Source organism: Heptranchias perlo, chromosome 19 (assembly GCF_035084215.1).
Source record: "Heptranchias perlo isolate sHepPer1 chromosome 19, sHepPer1.hap1, whole genome shotgun sequence".
Taxonomy (NCBI): Eukaryota; Metazoa; Chordata; class Chondrichthyes; order Hexanchiformes; family Hexanchidae; genus Heptranchias; species Heptranchias perlo.
The window spans coordinates 43,452,651-43,480,159 of record NC_090343.1 but is presented as its reverse complement, the minus strand read 5'-3'; positions in this window follow the sequence as shown (position 1 = coordinate 43,480,159).

Below are 27,509 nucleotides of genomic sequence, written 5' to 3'. Positions count from 1 at the left end.
TTTCGAATATTATTTTGATTTTAGTCTTGCGTATGTTCTTCTCAATCTTTATCTTAAACCTTATTATGTTGTGATCGCTATTACTTAGATGTTCCCCTACTCTTTTTTCCCTTATCTGCTCAATCAGTACCTTAAATCATTATATTTGGAGTGATTTGATTGGCCTCCCTTGTGCTTCTTGATAATGTTAACTGTTGCTGACAGCTGTAGTTTTTTTTGAAATGACTGATTGGTAGTTTTCATTTCTGTTTGCTATATATTAATGGCATGTTCCATAACTATTCACGTTTGATTTGTTGCTGTTTTATGAATATAAAATTTGAGCCAGGTACATATTGATACAAAGATTTGTTATGTAAACAAGTGTGATACTGAAGTGTGATGCTTGAGATCTAGTGGGGAGAGGGAGTTGTCATTTTATCCTAACTCACCTGGCGGGAAATTAACGCAATCAGATCAGCCGCCAATTTTGCCCTCTGCACAATTTGATTTTTTATCAGCTTGAATGGTAAGTAAAATCGTGCAGCATGTAAACAGATGGTTGACCTGATGGCATCAGTTTCCCATTGGGCGAGCTGTTAAAATGGCTTCCCTAATATAAATATTATGAGAGAGCCCAGGATTGCTATCAAGAAGCAATCAGCCTCCATTCACTACCTCCTAATTGCCAACTATGTGGAAATCAGGAACTTGCCATTTACACGACTGTGGCTGTAAGTCTACTCAGTAGCATAGTATTTTTTCAACTCATTAGTGAGATGTGGGTGTCGCTGGTAAGGCGGGCATTTGCTGCCCATCACTAGTTGCCCTTGAGAAGGTGGTGGTGAGCTGCCTTCTTGAACCGCTGCAGTCCATGTGGTGAAGGTTCTCCCACAGTGCTGTTAGGTAGAGGATTGCAGGATTCTGACCCAGGAACGATGAAGGAATGATGATATATGTCCAAGCTGGGATGGTGTGTGACTTGGCGGGGAACTTGGAGGTGATGGTGTTCCCATGCGCCTGCTGGCCTTGTCCTTCTAGGTGGTAGAGGTTTGGGAGGTGCTGATGAAGAAGTGTATTACTACACTGATGCTCTGTGGTCCTGAACTGCCAGCAGCAATTTGCTTAACCCTGATTCCATTTCATCTTGAGTGATTAAATGATTCGAGGCACAAATACTAGAAATTGGCTCACTTTATTTAAAAGCCATCCACAAAAATCATGATCTGAGTCTCCTCACTTCTTGTGCGGTTATCAGGATTCAACTGCAGAGGTATGTTGCAAAGACGTATTTAATGCCGAGAGGCACAGCTGAAATGATGGGCACTTTTCAGAACAACCTGACAAAAGTAATTATCCATTTAAGGCACATGTCAGACCCGAACCTGCTGCTTATCCCTGCTGGCTTCGCTCAATCAAAATCTAGCTCTTGCAATATATTCCAATCTCCGCACAGTCCTTGCCCGTCTTTTTTTTGTACGTTTTCCCATATCTCAGCCCCCTCACGAACTTCTACCCACATGACATCAAAATCTAATGAAAAACCTGCCAGTAATATTCGAGCAAATACCTTATCTGATTGATAGTCCCAGCAAAATTGCATTTTAAGCATTTAGGTGGAATATTTGAAGAGATCGCTTTGGAATGCTGTGATAGATGTGCACATTTCAAAAGGTCTGGGATGACACCTATTGAAAGAGTAAACCTCAATGGTTCCTCCTGTTGATCCCCAGTTATCTCCACTTTTCTGCCCTCTGTTTCTAACCTAGTAACTCATGCTGGGCGCAGGGTCCACAGGCTACAGCAGCCCTCTGGTATCCTGTCAACAAGCTACCTTGCTTTTTATTTGATTAATGTATAAGTTTTTCTATCTTTCTCATATCTTGCCTGCACCTTAGAATTGTGGAGAGATGTGCATACACTGGTAGTACAGTATGTATTACCAGCCCTGTGTCTTTCTTCCTTGTAGCCTTCTCACCTGCCTCTTTTAAGTTTCTCTGTTTCTCCTCTCGTCCTGTTCATACTTCCTATCCCTTGCAGTTTTTCAGTCATTTTCTGACTCTCCTCCTCCACTAAGTATCCAGCTAAATTGTGCAGGAATACATGGAATAGGATTGGTTTATTTGCTGTGCTGTGATAATCCATGGAGATTTCAAGACTGAGATCGATAGATTTTTGTTAGGTAAAGGTATCAAGAGGCACGGAGCAAAAACCGGAAAGTGCAGTTGAAGTACAGATCAGCCATGATCTAATTGAATGGCAGATTGGCCTACTCCTGCTCCTGATGTTCCTATGTTTTTATTGTGATTATTCCCTGGTTTTAGTCAGGGAACAAACTGAGTGATGACTAACAACTTCCGCAAGGGTTCCTTAGGTAATTGTTTGGTTTAGAGTGGAGATGGATAGTATGTTTTCAATAAATATCCATGTGTAAAACATCCTGAAACTTGCCAGAGATGAAACTATGTACAGAGATGTCACTTGTACAGTGGATCTTAAGGATAACAAAAACAATTTGCATTTAAATAGTACTTTTAACGTAGTAAAAACAAGGTGCGTCACAGGAGCGTAATCAGACAAAAATTGACACAGAGCCAAAGATATTAGGACAGGTGACCAAAAACTTAGCCAAAAGGGTAGGTTTTAAGTAGATTCTTAAAGGTGGAGAGAAAGAGGTGGAGAATTTTAGGGAAGGAATTCCAGAGCTTAGGACCTGGACAGCTGAAGGCACAGTCGCCAGATGTGGCGCAAAAGAAGTGGGGGTTGCACAAGAGGCCAGAGTTGGAGGAATGCTGAGTCCTTGGAGGGTCGTTGGGCTGGAGGAGGCTCTAGAGATAGAGAGGGGTGAAGCTGTGGAGGGATTACCACTTTCCTGTCTAAACTACCCAGCTACCTACTGCGATTTATTTTTCACGATCTCAGGCCACACGAGCACCTCATATTCTTCCTACTACTTGTTTTTTTAAACCTTATAATGGCACTAATTGACTGCCTGGTGTGGTACTGGGCCATTCGGATCAGGAAGGGTTCCTGGTTCGATCTCTACATCATGCTGGGTTTGCTGGCCTCAGCCTGGGGGGAAACTGGCAACGCTACAATTAGCTACAGCACCAATGGGCTAGCAAGGGCTTCCCGCTGCTGCTTATTATCCACGGAGCTCAGATGGAAAGTGTGCATGTTTGGACATTGGGTGAGGACAATACCGGGTTCGGCTGTAATTCCCTCCCTATGATCGCACAACCAGTTGAAACTTTTATACCGGCAGCGAAGATACCACCGCCATTTTGAGGCCTGAGCCTCGATTAAATAGAACCGGCAAGTTGTCTGTCCCACACGGGCGTCCCAGTGCAGCTCGCTGGATTTGGGCCACTGTAATATTGGCTGCAGGATAAATCTTGCGGGAGGGGGGGTTGTGAGCGCAGAGGGCGGGGGGAACCGCCTGTTCCTCCTGTCCCCACAAAACAATTGAAAACTTACTGTTGTGGGGCCTCTTCGGCTGCATCTCCGCCCCTCCAAGCCCCCCCCAACCCCGTGAAATCGGTCAGAGAGTGAAGAGCGCACGCTCCAACCAGTTCCCTCCTAAAATGGCAGCCATAGCCCCAGGCATGCCATAGGACCCTGATTTGCATGTTAAAAGGGGCCTACCTCCTGAAACAGGCGGGCCCTTCAGCTGCCCAGTGGTAGGCCCCTGTAAGAATGGCGGTGGTTGGAACGGCGGCAATAGTCTACCGACCCCATTTTGAGGCTGTTGCCGCCCCATTAACGCAGATTTAAAACTGAGTTAAAATCAGCCCCACCGTCTTTGCTCACACATGACCACTTTGGCAACGTATCAGAGGGCTGCTGGCATTACCGAATTATACCCCACCATACAGGAAAGGGGTGGGGGAGGGGGACATCGGGAGAAAAACATCATGCAATTGGATTAATGATATTCAAGCAAGGATCTACTGGAAAATAAACCCACTTATAACATCAAGATTACCTAATCATCTCTCCTTCTACTTGGCTCCTGATATTTTTGTTTTTATACTCTGTTTATAAACCACAGAAAACAGGGGTACAAAATGAACAAAACCCCGTGGTGGGTAAAATCTGCTGCCTTTTATCTAGAGGGCAGGTACGAAAATGGGAAAATGAAACACAGGAAAGATTAAATATAAACTGAGCAGCAGTAATAGACATTTTAATGAATAATCTGGTGATAGTTATGCTAAATTTCAGTCACTATATTACCCATTGGTAGTTCGGGCCAAGCACCTGATTGCACCGACCAAAACTCAGAGGAACTCTACGTTAAATAGGTCCTGTTGATCTTCCTGAATCCGTATATTCCAGCTATCTCATAAACTACCAAATATTATTACTCTGGATGCCCTGCTGCTAAGCAAAGGTTAACAACAGATACCCCTAATAACACTGATATATGCAAAGACACATCTTGCTCTTGAGAAAAGAGTGACTGGGGTTGGTTTTATCCTGCAGAAGCTCTGTCAATAGGCCTGCTTTCATCCTTGTACTTATCTGAAAGCTCTTTTGTTTATGAGAATGAAATTCACTGCACATATTTTCATTACATGGAGAGAAAAAGCAAGTGTTGACAATTGGAAGGTCAGATTCTTTTTCCACGGTGGAATCCCTGCGCTAGATCGAAATGACTTCCTTAACAGAGAGAAACAAAACTTCTGTCATTCGCAGTCCCTATCGTTCTCAGTCTTCCTCCTACAATAGAAAGAAAGAAAGAACTTGCCTTTATATAGTGTTTTTCATGACCTCAGGACATCCCAAAGTGCTTTACAACTAATTAAGTTTTTTTTGAAATGTAGTCACTCTTGTAATGTAGGAAAGGTGGCAGCCAATTTGTGCACAGCAAGGTCCCACAAACAACAATGAGATAATGACCAGATAATCTGCCCCATATCATGGGGCTCTGAGACATCGCCTCACCTCTTGGACAATGTAATGTGGCACCCACTCCCCACCACCAACCAACATACACAATAAGGAATTGTTTTGTTGCCATGGTGATTATTAACACATTAAAAATATAGGTAGTTTCAATCTTCACTTCCGTATCCAAACTTGATGTCACCTACTCATTACTTCTTCATTTGCATCATCTCTTGCTCTATATTCAAAGTTTGGCTGTATCCTGTGCTGTGGTTCCTGGCCTTTTGTCCAAATTTCTCAATAAAACATAACCTTTAGGATGAACCATGCTAACCAGGATCTGTGTCATTTGTGTCAAATTGAATTGCTTTTCATTTACAAGTCAACGGAACTGAAGGTTGAAACTCCCTTTATTTTTAATGTGTTAACAATCACCATAGTAACGGGACTATTCCTTATTATGTATGTTGGTTGGCAGTGGGGAGTGAGTGCTATATTGCATAAAGGCTAGGAGATGTTTCAGAGCCCCATGATATGATAGCAGCTGTGACAACAGGAAGGTTAAACAATCAGGTGGGGTGAGCAGAGATTAAAAGTAGTGCCTGGAAGGTGATGTCATCGTCCTGGTGATGTGTGATTCAAGGATGGTCACTGCCATGTGCAAGGTGTGTGAATCACATGGGATGTCAGACATGGTTGTTTGGTGAGCTCTCCAAGCAATTTGGTCAGTGGAAGCAATGGAAGATTACTTGACCGTGTTTCACTCTGAAGATTCCTAACCTTTCAAAAGTGGGCAAATGAGCATTACTGAGAAATTAGGGGAAGAGCTGATCTCTGCTTGTTCAGGTCATTTCTGATGAACTTGTGCTGTATTACACAGTTGCACAGTCATATTGAGAAGTAGCTATTTTATTCCGGGTCACTCCTGGTATCCATGAGTTTACGGAAGGGGAAGCAGTGATAGAAGTGAATAACACACAGTGTTTTTTTTGTGAGAGAATTTGGGTGTAGCAGCCATCGCTGAGTATATTGCAATAGAAGTGCATGGCTCACAGTGGCTCTCTCTCTCAGTGGCCAGTATTTGGACATAGCAAAAGAATAGTTCATAAGGAAACTCAGGCTCATATGGGTTGCTGAGGCTGAGATTTGTCATCTGATCAATGAAGACTACATGGACAGTCCACCATCCGCAGTGCACTACCAGCAGCAATGAAAGTTACCACTGCCCTCAACTTTAATGCCACAGTGTCATACCAGGCACCAACAGGGACCATTTCATTAGTCAACCATATTGTTTATTGGCTTTTAGCACGGATGACACATGATCTTCTGCACATTTAGTAAAATAGAAAGTTCAGTTGTGAATTGAAACATCTACTCGTTGGGTATGTGCCTTACTCCCAAATAATTCCCCTAGTTGAAGGAATAGTGCTGTTTACTTTTTGTCAGTCAGGTGTCTGATATGCACTAAAATTCATCACCACATTTAAGACTCTCCAAACTAAACTACTGGGAAATCCACACAGGTAGATTTCTGTTTGTCCAATATGGAGTGTACATATACCCCAGGAACACTTCACTTACCAAGGAACAGACAGCTTGGAAACAGATTGGCAGAGCCCAGGGATAGGGATCACAAAGTGATCTTGATGTAGTGAAAGGACCTTCTCAGGGCAATAGCTTATAGTGCCAGCCGTCCTGGTGTCCTAGACCATCTGGTGTGTTGCTGTATTGCCAACTGATGAGATGCAGGGATCCAGAAGGTCCACTACCTGTATCTGCGACTAAACCTGATGCACTTGCTTGAGTGCCAGGATGGGGAGGTCTCTTCTGTCAGTGTTGCTGTGAGTTCTTTGCTTTCAGAGGTCGTGCTAACTGTGGCTTTGCTTAGGGCTACATTATGGCATCAGACATGAGTGCATCTTCCCACAAGGCTCATTGATCTGTCTGAACATAGATCAGTGGATATCTATGAGGTTTTGTAATTCTTTCCTTGTTCTTGCCTATACTCATTCTCTAAGCAAGGCATGAATGAGTTTAAACTCCAAACTCACTATAGCAACAGTAGGAGCATTCGCGGGAGATGCTCTTACAGTGGTACAACCTGGTATCTGAGGTATCTATTGCAGATGCCACTGGTGTTGTCACATGTTGCATGATGGACTGCAGTGAAGACAACCACTGCTGAATAGGATCACCCATGATGGGAATTTTGGCTGTTGGACTCCTCCCATACTATCCAAACCACCCTCCAATGCATCATGCAAGGAGGCAAATAACTCCTTAACGTAGTCTTGGTTTGATTTGTCACGCTGCTTGTCCGAGATCCAGTACTGGATGAGCAGAAATATCCTCCAAGTAAATATTGGGAAGTCTGAAGCCATTGTCTTCGGTCCCCACCACAATCTCCATTCCCTAGCCACTGACTCTATCCTTCTCCCTGGCCATTGCCTGAGGCTGAACCAAACCGTTCGCAACCGTTGCAGCCCATTTAATCCTGAACTGAGCTTCTGAACCCATATCCAATCCATCACCAAGACCGCCTACTTCTACCTCCGTAAAATCGCCCGTCTCTGCCCTTGCCTCAGCTCATCTGCTGCTGAAACCCTTATCCATGCCTTTGTTACCTCTAGACTCGACTATTCCAATGCTCTCCTGGCCGGCCTCACACCATGCATCCTCCATAAACTTGAGTTCATCCAAACCTCTGTTGCCCATATCCTAACTCGCACCAAGTCCAGTTCACTCATCACCCCTGTACTCACTGACCTATATTGGCTCCCGGTCCAGCAACGCCTCGATTTTAAAATTTCACCCTTGTTTTCAAATACTCCATGGCCTCACCCTTCCCTCTCTCTTTAACCTCCTCCGAGATCTCTGTGCTCCTCCAATTCTGGCCTCTTACACAGCCCCGATTTTAATCGCTCCGCCATTTACGGCTGTGCCTTCGGCTGCCTAGGCCCTAAACTCTGGAATTCCTGCTCTAAACCTCTTTGCCTCTGTATCTCCTCTCCTTTAAGGTGCTCCTTAAAACCGAACTCTTCACCTCTCCTAATATCCCCTTCTTTAGCTCGTTGTCAACTTTTGATTGATACCGCTCCTGTGAAGTGCTTTGGGGTGTTTTACCACGTTAAAGGTGCTATATAAATGCTAGTTGTTGTTGTTCTCGTTGTACCACTTCCCTTTGGAAATACAGGTCCACAAAGGTCTGCATTTCCATACACCTTAAAGGAAACTCTCTGCAGCTTGAGCCTTCAGCCAGCTGGCTGTTCTTTAACCATTACTACTGGTTCCTTATTAGTGGCCAATGACTTATCTTGTGCATCTTCATAGATAAAATTAACGTTTCCCTTGCAGTCTGTGTACCTGTGCTGGTACCTGTTTCAGATACTTACATAGCAACAGTCACTGTACTTCAGATGTAGTTCAGCCTGTTAAACCATTATTTAGATGCGAGTATTATTGTTATTCCTATAATAAGTGAGTGTGGTGAGCATGGATACTCTGCTAAGTGTTACCATTCAGATTTGGCTACAGAGTGACTGGGTTATTCTTGCTCTGTGAGGAAAGCAGATGGTATGTTCTGAGTAAATATTTATTCATTAAACATACTTACCCATTTTGATTACTGTATTAAAAACAAAAAATGCTGGAAAACACTCAGCAGGTCAGGCAGCATCTGTGGAGAGGGAAACAGAGTTAATGTTGCAGGTCAATGACCTTTCATCATCAGAACTGGAAGATATTAGAGATGAACAGCTTTTAAGCAAGTACAGAGCTCAGGAAAAGTTGGTGGTGGGGTGGGGGAGATGCAGGAAAATAACAAGAGGGGAAGGTCTGTGATAGGGTGGAGGACAGGAGTGATTAAATGATGAAAGTGATGATGGTGTAAGGCAAAAGGAGATGATAATGAGACAAGTATAGAAACAAAAGATGGGTCCAGAGGAGGTATCATTGGGTCCAGCAAAATAGAAGAGGGGGAGGATTACTGTATTGTTGGTACATACGCTATTCTGTGCGTGTGCACAATCACGATGTATGGAAATACTGATGGAAGGTATCATGAAACTCATAACATATCTAAATAATATCCTATACACCACAAGATGTACAATCTCTTCCAACCTCTGCAAATCTCATGCTTTCCATGTTCTCCCTCCCAAACAGAAATGCTCATAAGAAGTGAATAGTTTCATATCTGGGGATCCATTGCTGCCACTTCCAATTAAATGAAAATCTGGGGACTCTGACAGGGGGATTGTGTTTCATCAGCCCATCGCCACATTTAGTGTAAGGTGATCAGAGCTGGAGATGTGACTACATGAGATGTAGTTAAGCTTGAATGGCAATCAATGATGAGGCTCCTGAACAATTTCCTTTGTACCCTGCAGACGTACTTCACCATTTATGACAAAATGAACCAAATGCAAGCGTACATACCTGAGGTGCTGTCAGGTCTCAGTTACAATTAAGCCTGAACAATTACTTGAGCAGTGGGTGCTGACAGTACTACATTGTTAGCCTGTTTAAGTGCAAACTATGCTAACTACAAGGGTATACAGATTACTGCCTGTTTTGATTCCAATTGCCCAAGCTATTCTAAAATGCACTTTCTTGCGCGTGTGTTTCTGTCTTTTCATATCCAACAGTTAAACCTGTCCATGCCAGATGACCTGTACTGGTTGACGAATACTGCTGTCTCTTTTATTTGCTGTCATTGATGCTGGTGTTTCAATGCACTCCAATAAAAGGTCAAGAGAAAAACCACATCTTCAATAGTGAACAGAGGGTTGTCCTGAATGAATTGAACAGCTGACTTGCTTTTCCTTGGAGACTTGACAAAAAGTCAGTTTCACGGTATCTGGTACTGGCTCTCTTTTAACGAAAATAAAAAGAAGCCCTGCTGCTGCTCCTAGTTAGTTTACCAAAACGCTGGCTCCACACTGTCTTGCCTTGCTTCTCCTTTAACAAAACAATTTTCTTCATTTGGAATCTATTTATTGCATAGTTTTGCACATCTGTCTAAACCATCTTTATAAAAAAACCTTGGGTTTGCGTCACTCTCGCTGGTAAACACCCACTCACTGAATCAATGATTTGAGTGGCTGATTGGTTGAGTGCAGAACCCAGTTAAATGCCCAATTTTAGCTGGCAAATACAATATACATTTTACCTGATTTCACTGTACTTCCTTTCTCGCTATATTCTTGCTAATATTTCTCTGTGACAGTGCTGTGTTTTCTGCAGTCACCTTTACCACTATTGCTGTCCTTCATATCCATTTACACCCTGAGCTGTTATTTAATATTCATTCCCTACCTTTACGCTCTTCCCCAAGTTGTGCAACTTCTTCCACTCTTCCTACCAATATTTTTTTTTGAGGTGCTAATACTATGCTGACTCTTTCCGTGACATATTACCACCCTTGTTGCCTCCTCTGTCAGTTTGGCTCAGTGTTAGCACTCTTACCTCAGAGTCAGATGGCTGTGGGAAGACCCACTCCAGGGCTTGATCACATAATCTAGGCAAACACTTCAGTGCAGTATAGAAGGAGTGCTACATTGTTGGGGGGTACCATCCTTCAGATGAGACGCTAAACCAAGGCTCCATCTGCCATGTTCAGGTTTTAAGGATTCCATGGCACTTTTCAAAGAAGAGAAGGGAATTCTCCTGGTGTCCTGGCCAACAATCTTCCATCAATCAACACCAACAAAACAGATCAACCAGTCAATCATCTCATTGCTGTTTGTGCGATTTAGCTTTGTGCAATTTGGCTGCTGCACTTACCTACATATCAACAGTGACTGCATTTCAAAGTAAGACATTCCTCAAGGATGTGAGAAGGTGCATTTTTTCCCACCTCTCCACATATTTAGGGATTATTGTCTCCTATCAAAAATACGCTGACATTTCTCCATAAAGGATTTCCCGAGAATGTCCAGGGTCTATGGGATAAAATTGACCATTCTTAAATTTCACTGAGCCATTTGCTTCAAAAACATACATGTCACAGCTGGATTAGTGAATTTTTCAACGTTTACACTGGAGAAAGGCTCGTTAGCCACATGAGAAGTGTTAAAGCATCAATAATTGCATGTGGTTGGCTGCTATTTCTTCATTCCCGTGAAATAATCACATTCTCAAGAAACGTAGGGGTGAATTTTCACTTTTAACCCCCAGGCGTTAGCGGATCGCCCGCCCGTTTTAAACCCCCTTCGATTTTCATTCCCATTGATGTCAGTGAGGCCAAGAAAGCCTGCGTCAACAACCCAGCCAGAACAGATGAATTCAAAGTGCACCACATCGTCGACCAGTGGGGAGATTCTACGAGTTTGAGAAGGTATGAAGGTGGTGAGCCAAGGTCTGAAACAAGTAACTAGGTAAAGACTCAGTCAATTGGATAAAAGGTTCTAAGTATCAGGATGTTATTGTTTAGAACATTCCCATCACCTGGTCTTGACCAGTAGGAACTTAGAAATTATAGTAGCCGTAGGGAAGGTAGTATCCCTGTAGGTTACACAGTGTGGCCCTTCCATGTTCCTCACTGGCCATGATCGTGGACTCTCTACGTCATATTAACAATTAGTGCCTTATTATGGTTGTTTTGAACTGGCTACAGGTTTCCTACTCTAATTTCACTTGAGGTGTTTAAAGCTGTCAAGGAGAGCAGGGATTTTCTTCCCACCAGTCTGGTCTGGATTCAAATCCATGTCGATGGTGGGAAAAGGCAGTGTTTTAACCACTGCTCTCCAGTTCTTGAAAAAGTTGAAAACAAAAGCAGAAAATGCTGGAAACACTCAGCAGGTCAGACAGCAACTATGGGGAGAGCAGATCCTTCCTCAGAACTGGAGCATATCACAGATAAACAGCAAGTATAAAGGAACAGAGAGAAGAGAAGAGCGATGGAAAACACCACACACACACACACACACACACACAACTCGCACACGCACACCTCGCACACACACACACAACTCGCACACGCAAACCTCGCACACATACACACGCAAACCTCGCACACGCAAATCTCGCACACATACACATGCACACCTCGCACACGCACACACACAACTCGCACACGCACACACACACACAACTCGTACACGCACACCTCGCACACACACACACACCTCGCACACGCACACACACAACTCGCACACGCACACCTCGCACACACACACACAACTCGCACACGCACACCTCGCACACGCACACACACAACTCGCACACGCACACCTCGCACACACACAGACAACTCGCACACGCAAACCTCGCACACATACACACGCACACCTCGCACACGCAAACCTCGCACACATACACATGCACACCTCGCACACGCACACACACAACTCGCACACGCACACCTCGCACACACACACAACTCGTACACGCACACCTCACACACACACACACACACCTCACACACGCACACACACAACTCGCACACGCACACCTCGCACACACACACACAACTCGCACACGCACACCTCGCACACACACACACCTTGCACACGCACACACACAACTCGCACACGCACACCTTGCACACACACACACAACTCGCACACGTACACCTCGCACACATACACATGCACACCTCGCACACACACACACAACTCACACACGCAAACCTCGCACACATACACACGCACACCTCGCACACGCAAACCTCGCACACATACACACACAACTCGCACACGCACACCTCGCACACACACACAACTCGTACACGCACACCTCGCACACACACACACACACCTCACACACGCACACACACAACTCGCACACGCACACCTCGCACACACACACACAACTCGCACACGCACACCTCGCACACACACACACCTTGCACACGCACACACACAACTCGCACACGCACACCTCACACACACACACAACTCGCACACGCACACCTCGCACACATACACATGCACACCTCGCACACGCACACACACAACTCACACACGCACACCTCGCACACACACAAACTCGCACACACACACCTCGCACATGCACACCTCGCACACACACAACTCGCACACGCACACCTCGTGCACACACACACACAACTCGCACACGCACACCTCGCACACATACACATGCACACCTCGCACACGCACACACAACTCGCACACGCACACCTCGCACACACACACACAACTCGCACACACACCTCACACACATACACATGCACACCTCGCACACGCAAACCTCACACACGCACATGCACACCTCACAAACATGCACACCTCGCACACACACGCACACCTCACACACACACGAACACCTCGCACACACACACATGCACACCTCACACACACACCTCATACAAACACACGCACTCATACATATACACACGCACACACCTCACACACATACCCACACACATGCACACACACACAACACAACCAGGATGCAAGTGTTCCCTTCCCACAGTAATTCCAAGGTTTTATTGCCCTTCCATCCCAAAGGGGGCTGAAGGGTTTTTTGTTCTACATTTTTTAAATTACATTCGAGAAACATGTTTGAATCATCTTTTCCACAAGGAGAAAAAATGAAATGATATTTTGGTCAGAAGACATTTGAACACAGCGCAGTCTGGAGGGGAACAAATTACCCGATAAAACCCACCGGCTGGGAAATGACGGTGTCGGAGCTGCCTTGGCAACGCAGTCTGGTTCCCGGGTTAACCCCAGTGTCACTTCACCTCACACACACACACACACACACACACCTCGCACACACACACACACCTCGCACACACACACACACACACCTCGCACACACACACACACACACCTCGCACACACACACACCTCGCACACACACACACCTCGCACACACACTCCACTCACACACACTCCCCTCACACACACTCCCCTCACACACACTCCCCTCACACACACTCCCCTCTCACACAGACACACACACTCCCCTCACACACACTCCCCTCACACACACTCCCCTCACACACACTCCCCTCACACACACTCCCCTCACACACAGACACACACACTCCCCTCACACACACTCCCCTCACACACACTCCCCTCACACACAGACACACACACTCCCCTCACACACACTCCCCTCACACACACTCCCCTCACACACACTCCCCTCACACACACAAACAAAGAAATAGAATGACCTGTAAAGTGCTTGACTGGAAAACAGGAGATGGTTAAAGGCCAGAAGTGATATGAGCGTGAGACAATAGGAGGCATAATGAGAGAAATCAAAGAAATTAAAGACCTTTACAAGACACAGAGAACGTGTGAATAGATGAGGAGGTCGGAGGGCTCAGGTGAGGCAGGTGGAAAAGGAAGCAGGAAATACTCACAAAGCGGACAAGCTCCGCTGGTTCAGAATGCTTGGGAAAAGAAAAAAGCAGGTCGACTCCAGGAGTGCAGGATGGAGGCTTCCCACCCCAGGCACCAGCCTGTCCTGTCCCCCCTCCCGTCTCCATTAAGTGAGTCCTTCTGCTAGAATCTCTGAATTGATATTGTAATTTTGCATCTGCAGTGTCATACGTGTGGAAATATGATTTTCATTTCGCTGCACAACAACAATAACACCAACAACTTGCATTTATATAGCACCTTTAATATAGTAAAACATCCCAAGGCGCTTCACAGGAGAGATTATCAAACAAAATTTGACACCGAGCCACATAAGGAGATATTAGGACAGATGACCAAAAGCTTGGTCAAATGGGTAGGTTTTACGGAGCATCTTAAAGAAGGCGAGAGAGAGGCAGAGAGTCTTAAAGAGGGAATTCCAGAGTTTAGGCTCTAAGCAGCTGAAGGCACGGCCGTCAATGGTGGAGCGATTAAAATCGGGGATGCGCAAGAGGCAAGATTTGGTAGAGGTGGAGGAGGTCACAGAGAAAGGGATGGGTGAGGCCGTGGAGGGATTTGAAAACGAGGATGAGAATTTTAAAATCGAGGCGTTGCTGGACCGGGAGCCAATGTGGGTCAGCGATCACAGGGGTGATGGGTGAACAGGACTTGGTGTGAGTTGGGATACGGGCAGCAGAGTTTTGGATGAGGTCAAATTTATGGAGGGTGGAAGATGGGAGGCCAGTCAGGAGAGTATTGGAATAGTCGAGTCTCGAGATAACAAAAGCATGGATGAGGATTTGAGCAGCAGATGAGCTGAGGCAGGGGCGGAGACGGGCGATGTTACGGAGGTGGAAGTAGGCGGTCTTGGTGATGGGCCAGATATGTGGTCAGATCTCATCTCAGGGTCAAATAGGACGCCAAGGTTACGAACGGTCTGGTTCAGCCTCAGACAGTGGCCAGGGAGAGGGATGGAGTCGGTGGCGAGGGAACAGAGTTCGTGGTGGGACTGAAGACAATGGAGGTAATTTAAACCCCAAAGAACGGTGAGTTGGGGGCAGGTGGGCAGTGAAAATACTAAGATTTTGGAGCAGGACTGTATCCCGGGTTTGACCCAGGCGCATTTGTTTGAGCAAGAGACACCCGGAAGCCCTGCCAGCACTTAAAGACAGCAGGCTGATATTTAAGGGGCCAATTAACCCTGTTGTAGCAGTTAAGGAGATTAAATTTTTGTGTATTCAGCCAGACAAACGATTTTAACTTTCCCTGAATGTGTTTCCCGTGGCCTCCAAAGACATGCCATGAAAACATGAGAATAGACTGGTGGCTAACATAAAAGGGAATCCAAAAGTCTTCTATAGGCATATAAATAGTAAACAGGTAGTAAGAGGAGGGTGGGGCCGATTAGGGACCAAAAAAGGGTCGCAAAAAGCATGGAGGCAGAGGGCATGGCAGACGTACTAAATGAGTACTTTGCATCTGTCTTTACCAAAGCCACAGTAAAAGATGAGGTAGTTGAGATACTGTATGGGATAAAAATTGATAAAGAGGAGGTACCAGAAAGGCTGGCTGTACTTAAAGTAAATAAGTCACCAGGTCCAGAGGGGATGCATCCTACGTTGCTGAGGGAAGGGTGGAAATTGCGGCCATAACCTTCCAATCCTCCTTGGGCACGGGGTGGTGCTGGAGAACTGGAGAATTGCAAATGTTACACCATTGTTCAAAAAAGAGTGTGAAGATAAACCCAGCAATTAATGGCCAGTCAGTTTAACCTCGGTGGTGGGGAAGCTTTTAGAAACAATAATCTGGGACAAAATTAATAGTCACTTGGACAAGTGTGGATTAATAAGGGAAAGGCAGCACGGATTTGTTAAAGGCAAATCGCGTTTGACTAACTTGATTGAGTTTTTTGATGAAATTACAGAGTGGGTAATGCGGTTGATGTTGTGTATATGGACTTCCAAAAGGCGTTTGATAAAGTGCCACATAATTGGCTTGTCAATAAAATTGAAGCCCATGGAATAAATGGGGCGGTGGCAATATAGATATAAAATTGGCTAAGTGACAGGAAACAGAGGGTAGTGGTAAACGACTGTTTTTCAGACTGGAGGAAGGTATACAGTGGTGTTACCCAGGGGTCAGTACTGGAACCACTGCGTTTCTAGGTATATATTAAGGATTTGGACTTGGGAGTACAGGGCACAATTTCAAAATTTGCCGATGACACAAAACTTGGAAGTGTAGTAAACAGTGAGGAGGATAGTGATAGACTTCAAGAGGATATAGACAGGCTGGTGAAATGGACAGACACTTGGCAGATGAAATTTAACTCTGAGAAATGTGAGGTGATACATTTTGGTAGGACGAACGAAGAGTGGCAGCAAAAACTAAAGGGTACAACTCTAAAGGGGGCGCAGAAATAGAGAGACCTGGGGCTTTATGTACGCAGGTCGTTAAAGGTGATAGGACAGGTTGAGGAAGCAATTAAGAAAGCATACGAGATCCTGGGCTTTATAAATAGAGGCATAGAGTGCAGAAACGAGGATGTTATGTTGAACCTTTATAAAACACTGGTTCAGCCACAACTGGAGTATTGTGTCCAATTCAGGGCACCGCACTTTAGGAAGGATGTGAAGGCCTTAGAGATGGTGCAGAAAAGATTTGCTAGAATGGTTCCAGGAATGAGGGACCTCATTTATGTGGATAGACTGGGATTGTTCTCAGAGCAGAGAAGGTTCAGTGGAGATTTGATAGAGGTGTTCAAAATCATGAAGGGTCTATACAAAGTAAATAAAGTAAAACTGTTCCCATTGGCGGAAGGGTCACGAACTAAAGGTCACAGGTTTAAGGTGATTGGCAAAAGAACCAAAGGCAACATGAGGAAAATCTTTTCTTACGCAGTGAGTGACTAAGATCTGGAAAGGACTGCCTGAAAGGATGGTGGAAGCAGGGCTTTCAAAAAGGAATTAGATAGGTACCTGATGGAGAAAAATTTGCAGGGCCACGGTGAAAGAGCGGGGAGTGGTTCTAGCTGGATTGCTCTTGCAGAGAGCTGGCTCAGGCTCGATGGGCCAAATGGCCTCCTTCTGTGCCACAACCATTCTATGATTCTATGATACTATGTGAAGAAAAGGTGAGTTTTTGCAGTAGGGCAATCAGTTCTCTCGGACTGGGAGTTCTTTGTGTTTAGACTGAGATTTCTTTGTTGTGTCTGAGAATTCTTGTGTTCAGAAAATTTGCCGACAATTTGGAGCCCCTCAAACTGAAAACATCAGGATGGGGGGTGGGCGCAATGGATGTATTCCACAGTACATCTGAGGAGGAGGCACATCACCATCCGCAGCAGGCACAGTGTGTAGTTCTGGGAGCTCCAGGTGCACAAGACAGAGATGCACCACAAGGACCTGCAGAAGAGCAGAGAGGGGACCAACGCAGGAGCCGAGGTCGCAGGAGGCACTACCCACGTGAGAGGGTGTACAGGCAGAGGCTGAGCTTCCTGGACCTCTCTGAGGAGCAGTGCCCTCAATTTCTTCACCTCTGGATCCTTCCAGGTCACCACCGGTGACATAGAAACATAGAAAATAGGAGCAGAAGTAGGCCATTCGGCCCTTCGAGCCTGCTCCATCATTCAATATGATCATGGTTGATCCTCTATCTCATTACTACATTCCCGCTCTCTCTCCATGCCCCTTGATGCCTTTTGTGTCTAGAAACCTATCTAGCTCATTCTTAAATATATTCAGTGACTTTTTCCACAGCCTCCTGTGGTAGAGAATTCCACAGGTTCATCATCCTCTGAGTGAAGAAATTTCTCCTCATCTCATTCCTAAATGTCCTACCCCGTATCCTGAGACTGTGACCCCTCGTTCTGGACCCCCCAGCCAGGGGAAACATCCTCCCTGCATCCAGTCTGTCCAGCCCTGTCAGAATTTTATGTTTCAATGAGATCCCCTCTCATTCTTCTAAACTCAAGTGAATACAGGCCGAGTCGACCCAATCTCTCCTCATATGACAGTCCTGCCATCCCAGGAATCAGTCTGGTGAGCCTTCGCTGCACTGCCTCTATTGCAAGTATATCCTTTTTTAGGTAAGGAGACCAAAACTGCACACAATACTCCAGGTGTGGTCTCACCAGGCCCTGTATAACTGCAGTAAGACATCCTTGCTCCTGTACTCAAATCGTCTTGCAATGAAGGCCAACATACCATTTGCCTTCCGAACTGCTTGCTGTACCTGCATGTTTTCTTTCAGTGACTGGTGTACAAGGACACCCAGGTGGCTTTGTACAATAACATTTCCCAATCTATCACCATTTAAATAATACTCTGTCTTTCTGTTTTTCCTTCCGAAGTGGATAACTTCACATTTATCCACATTATACTGCATCTGCCATGTATTTGCCCTTCACTCAACTTATCTAAATTGCCTTGAAGCCTCTTTGCATCCTCCTCACAACTCACAATCTCACCTAGTTTTATGTCGTCAGCAAACTTGGAAATATTACATTCCGTTCCTTCATCCAAATCATTGATATATATTGTGAATAGCTGGGGCCCAAGAACTGATCCCTGCGGTACCCAACTAGTCACCGCCTGTCACCCCGAAAAAGACCCATTTATTCCTACTCTCTGTTTCCTGTCTGTTAACCAATTTTCAATCCATGCCAGTATATTCCCCCCAATCCCATGTGCTTTAATTTTGCACACTAACCTCTTATGTGGGACTTTATCAAAGGCCTTCTGAAAATCCGAATAAACCACATCCATTGGTTCTTCCTTATCTATTCTACCAGTTACATCCTCAAAAAACTCCAGTAGGTTTGTAAACATGATTTCCCTTTCATAAATCCATGTTGGCTTTGTCTAATCCCGCTAATATTTTCTAAGTGTCCTGTTATCACATCCTTTATAATAGACTCTAGCATTTTTCCTACTACTGATGTTAGGCTAACTGGTCTGTAGTTCGCTGTTTTCTCTCTCCCTCCTTTTTTAAATAGTGGGGTTACATTTGCCGCCCTCCAATCTGCAGGAACTGTTCCATAATCTATAGAATTTTGGAAGATCCAATCTGCAGGAACTGTTCCATAATCTATAGAATTTTGGAAGACATCACCAGAGTGTCTCAGTTGTCTGCACATAAGTGTATATGATAGGTGATGGATGGCTTGTTTGCCAGGGCATCCGACTAAGTCAACTTCCCCATCGACGACATCAGCTAGACTGAGAGAGCAGTGGGTTTCCACTCTCTGGCTGGCTTCCCACGGGTGCAGGGTGCAATTGATTGCACACATGTAGCAACCCAAGAACCTCCACATGAGCCAGGACTGTTCATAAACCGAAAGGGATATCACTCCATCAATGCACAGCTGGTTTATAACCACTGGAAAAGATTTTTGCAGGTGTGTGCCAGATTTCCTGGCAGCTGCCATGATTCCTTCATTTTGCGTGCATCCAACATTCCGGTCCTCCTCCACACACAAGACAGACTTAAGGGCTGGCTCCTACAGACGTGGCTCATAATACCTGTGAGAAACCCCACCAGCGAGGCACAGCAGTGGTACAATGCCAGCCACATCACTACCAGGTCTGTCATTGAACAAGCCATTGGAATGCTGAAGATGCACGTCAGGTGCCTGGATTGATCTGGGGGAGCCCTTCAGCACTCAGTGCGAGAGTGTGTAGAATAATAGTCGTGTGTTGTGTCCTGAACAACATCACCCAACAGAGGGGGTTACAGGTGGAGGAGCTTGAATGCATTCATGAAGCATCCTTATATGGCGGCAACATTGAAAAGAGGTTGAGGAGGAGCAGGAGGACGAGGACGAGGATGAAGATGGGGAACCCGTCGCCAGAGCAGCGGCGCACATAGATGCTCGTGATGCCATATCCAACAGGTTCTCATAATGAGATCTGCAAACTGAAGATAGTGAACTATTCAGACCACCTGGAACAACTACCACCAATACCAACAATTCCCCCCCCAACTCTTTGCTTGCACAAAACAATCCTTCAATCTGCATACACTCACTGTAAACGCGTTCATATTGAAGCACATGAAAGGGCGATTTCACAAAAGGGACACAAGAATGGGTAAGAGGTGGCAGTGGTGGTGAGAATTATAACATTAATGTGCATTTAACAAAAAACAAATATAAATGAAAAACATGACATTCTATCAGACATCTTTGTGCATATCCTTGGTGATTACAAACCTTAGGCTTCCTCTTCCTACTGCTTCTACGTGGTGCATCCCCTGTGGTTTCAGCAGAGGTCGTGGCAGGTTGCTCAGATTCGTGCCCTGACTGACGAGATGCTTTCGGCCTATGCCCTCTGGGCTTTGGAGCCTGTGAGGGCCCCGCCAAAGACTTTTTCACCTGTACCTGTGCAGGGACAGACTCGGCCACCTGAAGAGGAGGCAGCATTGTGGGTACTGGTTGGTGGGTGGGTGGGGAGGGCGACGGGTGAGACGTGGGGGCGCTTTGAGTGGAGTCCTCACTTCCATATCCCCTTTTGCCATCATTCCACTCCCGGGCCTCGCACCATCACTCCTACCACTCTGCTAGACATCAGGCTGGTGAGGAGATGTGGCACTTTTTAAGGCCACGGATGAAATTTCTGTCTGCCTGTTTAAGGCAGCAGACATGTTGGAGTCCAGAGTCCGCACAGCCATTGTCAGGGCCCGCATGGACTCATTTGTGAGCTGTGCTTGAAGCTCAATGGAGGCTGCCAATCTCTCCATCGCGGACATTCCTGCACTTACCTGCGCCATCAATCCACTAATGCTGGAGGTGGACTCATCCATCCTCTCCTCTATTGTGGAGAGCGTGTGTGACACTTTTTCCAGTACCTCACAAAAATACAGCGGTACCTCGATCATTCTCACTCTCAACAATGTCCCCTGGGGTTCAGCATCTGTGTCCAGCTGAGCAGAGCTTGGAGAGGAGTGCTCCCTCCAACACAGACTCTCCACAGATGCTCCTGCCACCAGTGTCTGCTCATGCACACTTGTGAGGTGACAACCCAACTATTTGTCTAACAGGAACCTCCGAAGTGCCAGTACCTGCGCTGGTGCATGGCTGGATGTCATGTGACAGTGCGCCTGCCTCCTCATCAATCCGTGAAGGCCCTGGAAGAGAACATAAAGCAATATTAAAAAATCATCGCAGAAGTTAGTTTGCAATGAGCATACTGAGGTGTGCAGCAGGTCAATCATTGATAACATCAATTCATGATGATTGTGAAAGATGTTAAAGTTCTGTCACCAGCCATTTGCTGGGTGCCAGTCTCTCCATCTCTGACGGCCAGGCATGGAACCATATGACTTATGTCCATCCCCTCCTCCTCCGCATCTGTCAGGGTCACTATTTGTGGTGGCCCACTGCAGTCCTACTCCTCTCCCGTGCATTTTGCGCTCTCCTCCTACGAGGGGAGAAAGAACAGATGTGTGAATGAGTGAAGGTGATGTGGTCACCTGATGGTTGCATTCCTTTAGGTGAGGCTGACAATGAAAGAGATGCATCAGAGGGTGAGTATCAGACAGATTCATCACATTACATCAGGATTGGGGTGAGTGGGAGTGGTGGGTTCACAAATGGGGAGGTGAGGAAGTGCACAGAAAGTGAAGGTAAGTTGATATTGAGACTTAAGTGGGTGTGAGGAGTGGTGTGATGGAGTAGGCTTGGCAAGACAGAGTGAGAGGGGAGGTAATCTACACCAAAGGATGTAGGTGAATCAGTAACTGTACTCACTTTTCCTGACTTTTCATTAAACCGCTTCCTGCACTGCACCCATGACCTTGCCATTGTGCTCCTGCTGCTCAGCTCCTCTGCCACCTCCAGCCAGGCCTCCTTGGTGGCAGAAGCAGGCCGTTTCCTCTGATCAGTCGGGTATAGTATCTCCCTCTTGCTTCTGACACTTACCATTAGCAACTCAAGGGAGGAGTCGCTGAAACGGGGTGCTGCCTTCGCCCTATGATGCTGTATTCTGGAATTTTCCTTCTTTCACCTTCAAAATCCATGGTTGCACTTTCCCTTTAAATATTCCAGTTCCAAGCATGTTATTCGGGTGTGCAGTACGCCCACTGCGCAGTTTGGAGACGCAAAACTCGGAAGTAAAATTCAGGGCCTTCAATTCAGTCGCGATTGCTCAAACTGGCTCGTGGAAAATTTTTCCAGGTTCCCCACGTGACTACTCACCTACTTGCTGACATCGCAGTGTTAAAATCATGCCCAATGGCTTCAGTCTTCCCAATATTTAGTTGGAGGAAATTTTTGTTCATCCAGTACTGTATGTTGGACAAGTAGTGTGACAGATCAGAGGCAGTGGAGGGGTCGAGGGAGGTGGTGGTGAGGTAGAGCTGGATGTCGTCAGTGTACATGTGGAACCTGACATTGTGTTTTTGGATGATGTCGCCAAGGGGCAGCATGTAGATGAGAAATAGAAGGCCAAGGATAGATCCTTGGGGGACACCCGAGGTAACGGTGCGGGAGAGGGAAGAGAAGCAATTGCAGGTAAATCTCTGGCTATGACTGGTTCGATAAGAATGGAACCAGGCGAGGGCAGTCCCACCCAATGGACAACAGAGGAGAGGCAATGGAGGAGGATGGTGTGGTCAACTGTGTCAGAGCCTGCAGACAGGTCGAGGGGGATGAGGAGGGATAGTTTACCACGGTCACAGTCACATAGAATGTAATCTGCGACTTTGATAAGGGCCATTTCAGTACTGTGGCAGAGGTGGAAACCTGATTGGAGGGTTTCAACATGGAGTTGCAGGAAAGATGGGCACAGGTTTGAGAGGTGACAACATGTTCACGGACTTTGGAGGTGAAAGGGAGGTTGGAGATGGGGTGGTAGTTTGCAAGAACAGAGGGGTCAAGGGTGGGTTTTTTGAGGAGGGGGGTGATGACAGCAGATTTGAAGGGGAGGGGGACAATACCTGAGGAGAGGGAACCGTTAACAATATCAGCAAACATGGGAACCGTGAAGAGAATTTGGTGGTCAGCAGCTTGGTCGGAATAGGGGCGAGGGAGCAGGAGGTGAGACTCAGGGACAAGATGAGATCAGAAAGGGCATGAGGGGTGATAGGAGAGAAACTAGAGAAAGATGTGAGTTCAGGGCTAGGGCAGGGGGAACCGTAGAGGAAGTTTGGCTTGGTGGGCTAGGGGAAGGGAAGGAAGCTTCAGAGGCAGCTGAATGGATCCTAGTGACAAAGTAGCCCCTGAGCTCCTCGCACTTGTTGTTGGAGGTGAGGGCGGAGGAGGCAGGGGAGAGGGGTTTAAGAAGACGGTTTGTTGTGGAGAAGTGAAGCCGGGGTTATCTTTGCATTCCAGGATGGTCCTGGAATAAGTGAGCAGTTTTGACAGAGGAGAGCAGGACCCAATAGTGCTTTATGTGGTCCAGCCAGATCTGGCGATGAATGGCTAAACCAGTTGTCCGCCATAAATGTTCAAGTCTGCGTCCCTTGGATTTAAGGGAGTGGAGATGAGGGCCGTACCAGGAGGAACAACCAGGGTGAGAGAGAGTAATGGTTTAGTGGGGACAAGGGCATCAAAGATGGAGGTGAGGGTGTAATTGAGCAGATCGGTAGCTGCAGAAATATTGTGGTGAATGGAGGGCCAAAGGCTAGACAATTGGGAATTTAAAAGTGCCGTTGTAAGTGACTTGGGGGAGAGCTTTTTCCAGGGGCAGGGACTGAAGGAAGTTGGGTTGGGAGGGGGAAGGGGGATGTGGGTGGAGAGGGTTATAAGGAAGTGACCAGAGATGGCCTTATCCGTGATTGACACGATGGGAGTAGAGAAGCCATGTGAGATGGCAAGGTCGAGGGGGTGGCCATGAACATGGGTAGGGGAGTTTATATGTAGGGAGGGATTAAGGGAGGATAGGAGAGCAGTGAATTCAGGGGAGAGGGAGCATAATGAGTTGCGATGCAGGTTGAAATCACTGAGGATGAGAAGTCACTGGGTGCAGAGGCTGAGGGAGGAAAGCAGTGGCAATATCTCGGTGAGAAACTTGGCGTGGTACCTGGGTAGACGTAGAGAACAAGGATTTTAAAGGAGAGGTGAGTGGGGTGGAACAAGGTGAGATGCTCAAAGGAGGAGAAGGTGCCAGAGGAGGAGGGGGACAGACTGATTTGGTGATAAGGGCCACACTACCACCGCGGCGGTCTGCATTTTCTACTGTACCAAGATTGTTACTAGTTAAAGAAACAAGACTGAACAAAATCACTAACTAAGGTTTCTTATCATTGCCAATACTGGCCTAAATTGGTTGGTAGGTTGTTTTCATATCTTCCCGCTCTTCCGTTGGAGACTGATTGACAGTCTGACAAAAATGCTCCTTCCATGGCCATAACCATCTTTATACCAGTCGATAGGATGGTTAGTCCTAGATGACGGGAGGGCTCCTACAATCCATACGGTGAGTGGGAGGACTACCCACACCCTCTGTACACGAATATCCTGCTGGATATCAACCCAGGAATCAGAGCTGGAGCGCTGGTCTCCACTCCCCGGGACTGTCTGGCGCTCCAGTACCCACTCCCCAGGACTGTCTAGAGCTCCAGTCTCCACTCCCCGGGACTGTCTGGACCTCCACTCTCCACTCACCAGGACTGTCTGGAACTCCGCTCTCCACACGCTGGGACTGTCTGGAGCTCCAGACTCCACGCACCGGGACTGTCTTGAGCTCCAGTCTCCACTCACCGGCACTGTCTGGAGCTCCAGTCTCCCCTTAGCGGGACTGTCTGGAGCTCCAGTCTCCCCTCACCGGGACTGTCTGGAGCTCCAGTCTCCCCTCACCGGGACTGTCTGGAGCTCCAGTCTCCCCTCACCGGGACTGTCTGGAGCTCCAGTCTCCCCTCACCGGGACTGTCTGGAGCTCCAGTCTCCCCTCACCGGGACTGTCTGGAGCTCCAGTCTCCCCTCACCGGGACTGTCTGGAGCTCCAGTCTCCACTCCCCGGGACTGCCTGTAGCTCCAGTCTCCCCTCACCGGGACTGTCTGGAGCTCCAGTCTCCACTCCCCGGGACTGTCTGGACCTCCACTCTCCACTCACCAGGACTGTCTGGAACTCTGCTCTCCACACGCTGGGACTGTCTGGAGCTCCAGACTCCACGCACCGGGACTGTCTTGAGCTCCAGTCTCCACTCACCGGCACTGTCTGGAGCTCCAGTCTCCCCTTAGCGGGACTGTCTGGAGCTCCAGTCTCCCCTCACCGGGACTGTCTGGAGCTCCAGTCTCCCCTCACCGGGACTGTCTGGAGCTCCAGTCTCCCCTCACCGGGACTGTCTGGAGCTCCAGTCTCCCCTCACCGGGACTGTCTGGAGCTCCAGTCTCCCCTCACCGGGACTGTCTGGAGCTCCAGTCTCCCCTCACCGGGACTGTCTGGAGCTCCAGTCTCCCCTCACCGGGACTGTCTGGAGCTCCAGTCTCCCCTCACCGGGACTGTCTGGAGCTCCAGTCTCCCCTCACCGGGACTGTCTGGAGCTCCAGTCTCCACTCCCCGGGACTGTCTGGAGCTCCAGTCTCCCCTCACCGGGACTGTCTGGAGCTCCAGTCTCCACTCCCCGGGACTGTCTGGAGCTCCAGTCTCCACTCCCCGGGACTGTCTGGAGCTCCAGTCTCCACTCCCCGGGACTGTCTGGAGCTCCAGTCTCCACTCCCCGGGACTGTCTGGAGCTCCAGTCTCCACTTCCCGGGACTGTCTGGAGCTCCAGACTCCACTCCCCGGGACTGTCTGGAGCTCCAGTCTCCACTCCCCGGGACTGTCTGGACCTCCGCGAATTAGTTGGGACTCTGCCTGATTCTATCAGTTAGGAATATGAATGTCTTTCTTCCAGTCACGTCAAGACATTTAACCATAAGTAACAAAATCATTCTGCAGCTTGAGTCCTTCGTCTAATTCACAGCAGCCTCAACTCTTTGAACGCAACTAAGTGGGATGTCAAATGAGGCGCCAGTTCCAGCATAAGAAAAAGCTAATGTGACCCTCTGCTCTCTGATAGACATCAAAGTCAATGCACAGAGCAATAAATGATCTGAATATGTGTTTTCAATCTCCCTTTGTACATTACAAAAAGGATACTGAAATATAACACAGTAATTTTCATTGCCCTGAACAGATGCTTTCATCTACCTCTGCCTGTGCTTTGTAACCCTTTGAATACAAGGCTTTTTTCTCAGCTTTTGGAATGCAAAATAAGGCTGATTCCCCAATTGTGAGGGGGAAACCTTCTGTGATCGCTGCACCCCTTTTCAAGTGGAGTGGTCTCCAGACCCTCCCAGATTTGGCAGGATCATTTCATTTACATGATTTCAGCACACTCCCTGCAGATTTCTCAGCTAGTGGTTGAGGGATGCAGAGTGCAGCAGCTCTTAAAATGCTGCTGTGTTTAAAGGGCTGCTGATTCCTTTTGCCTGAAACCTGACTGTTAAGCATGAGACGATGTCTGCAGCAAGTGCTAGAACTGTTTGCTGCACAGAAGAAAGCCTGCAGGTCCTGTTCAAGAAAGTGCAGGAGAGGAAGGTGGTTATTCCTGAAGCTTAGTGGAACCCTCCAAACGGTGCCAATGTCCAGCAAGCATGGCAGAAAGTGGACAACAGAGTCAATGCACGTTCATTGTTTGTGAGAGTAAATGAGGTAGAAGCTCTCTGGTCTGAGGAAGAGTGCCAGAGTATGGTTGACTAACAAATGCCCATTCAAAGAAAAGGAATGCCAGTACTGTGCAAACATAGGAACATAGCAATTGATAGATGAAAAAAAAAACAAGGTCCATCTCGTTCCCCTTCTACCATCCTGGTACTCGCATGATATCACAATAATGGAGTTGTTGACTAATCATAGCAATTGATCTCTATCAATTATCTACAACAGACCCAGACATGACATGAGGAAAACTCTCCAGTGATGGAGAGCTTTGGGAACCATAGGTCCAAAGTCACTTTTTTCCTTCCAAGCATGTTACACTTATCACATGTCAGATCTCAAATTATTTATATACTGTATCCCAAAATGTTATTTTCACACACCAAGCACTTAGTCCACAGTGAGGTGTCACACCAGCTTTGGAAAGCATTGGCCCCATCCCTCACATCTCATTCACCTAAACTACTGCGGGGCTGATTTTCGTCTCATTGCTGCCTCATTTTTCAGCGTGAACAGGGAGACAGAACTTGGAGAGAAAAAAAACTTAGCGCCAAGTTTCACCCGAGTGAGCCTTGATTAAGGTGGCCAGTGATCCTGTTGGAGACAGGCTGGAGCCTCATACATATATTCGAATCGGAATCCTTTCTTGTATTTA